This window comes from Pelobates fuscus, chromosome 1 (genome assembly GCF_036172605.1).
Source record: "Pelobates fuscus isolate aPelFus1 chromosome 1, aPelFus1.pri, whole genome shotgun sequence".
Classification (NCBI taxonomy): domain Eukaryota; kingdom Metazoa; phylum Chordata; class Amphibia; order Anura; family Pelobatidae; genus Pelobates; species Pelobates fuscus.
This window is the reverse complement of record NC_086317.1, coordinates 393024356-393025588: the sequence shown is the minus strand read 5'-3', so window position 1 is coordinate 393025588 and position 1233 is coordinate 393024356.

The window sequence follows — 1233 nt, the reverse complement described above, 5'->3', positions numbered from 1 at the left end:
TTAGGCCTCAATTTAATATTGTTCGTTAAGTTTTCAAAATTATTTATATTTTTGGGTAAACTTTAAAAATTATGTTTTCTACATATTAAAATATATATATTTTTTAAATCATATAAAAAATATGTCAATGTATCAAAACATATCAAAATATTACAAAATTAAAACATTTTTCATGATATTATTTTTTTTAAGTTTATTCAAAAATATTAAATCAAGGCCTGCATACAGATCCTTTATTGACGATGCACTAACATTTTCTGGTAGAAAACTATGGAAGCTATGTTCTACAGATTTAGCCAACTCCATTAATCAGGATATAAAGCACAATTCTGGTTAATGTAGACAGGTAAAACTATTTCATATCAAACAAATTTATAATCAAGTCTTAATAAAATATATGATTTGCAAGCAACATGTGCATTAACACTAATGTCAGAAAATCTGATAGAAAAGTACAGAACACATGAAATGTAAACACACTGATACTCACAACTTGTCCTACGATTTTGAATTCTTTAGTGATTTGAGGCAACTTTCTACCAAATGTGATTTCACCACTCATCACTCTATTCTGTATATCTGCACTTACAAAATAATGCAATGCCCTGGAAAAGGTCTGGAGCCAAAGAGACACACAGAGAGCCTGGGCGGGGGGGCAAAAAGACAAACACAGAGGAGCTAGGGGAGGACAAAGACACAGAGGGGCTAAGGGGGACACAGAGTCACTCGGGGGACAAAGAGACACACAGAGGGCTGGGGGGGGGGCAAAGAGACACATAGAGGAGCTGGGGGAACAAAGAGACACACAAAGTGGCTGGGGGAAAGAGACACACAGAAGTTCTGGGAGGACAAAGAGGCATACAGAAGGGCTGGGGTGGACAAAGAAACACAGAGGGACAGGGGGAACATAGAATACACAGTGGGGCTGGAGCGGGCAAGAGACACATAGAAGGGCAGGGGGAGACCAAGAGACACAGAGACGTGGGGGTAGGGGGGGCAAAGACTCACAGATGGCCTGCGGGAAGAGCATACAAAAGGGCTGTGGGGAGAAATAGACACAAAAGGGCTGGGGAGTAAGAGACCCACAAGGGACTGGGGGAAGAAAGAGACCCACAAGGGACTGGGGGAAGAAAGAGACCCACAAGGGACTGGGGGAAGAAAGAGACCCACAAGGGACTGGGGGAAGAAAGAGACCCACAAGGGACTGGGGGAAGAAAGAGACCCACAAGGGAC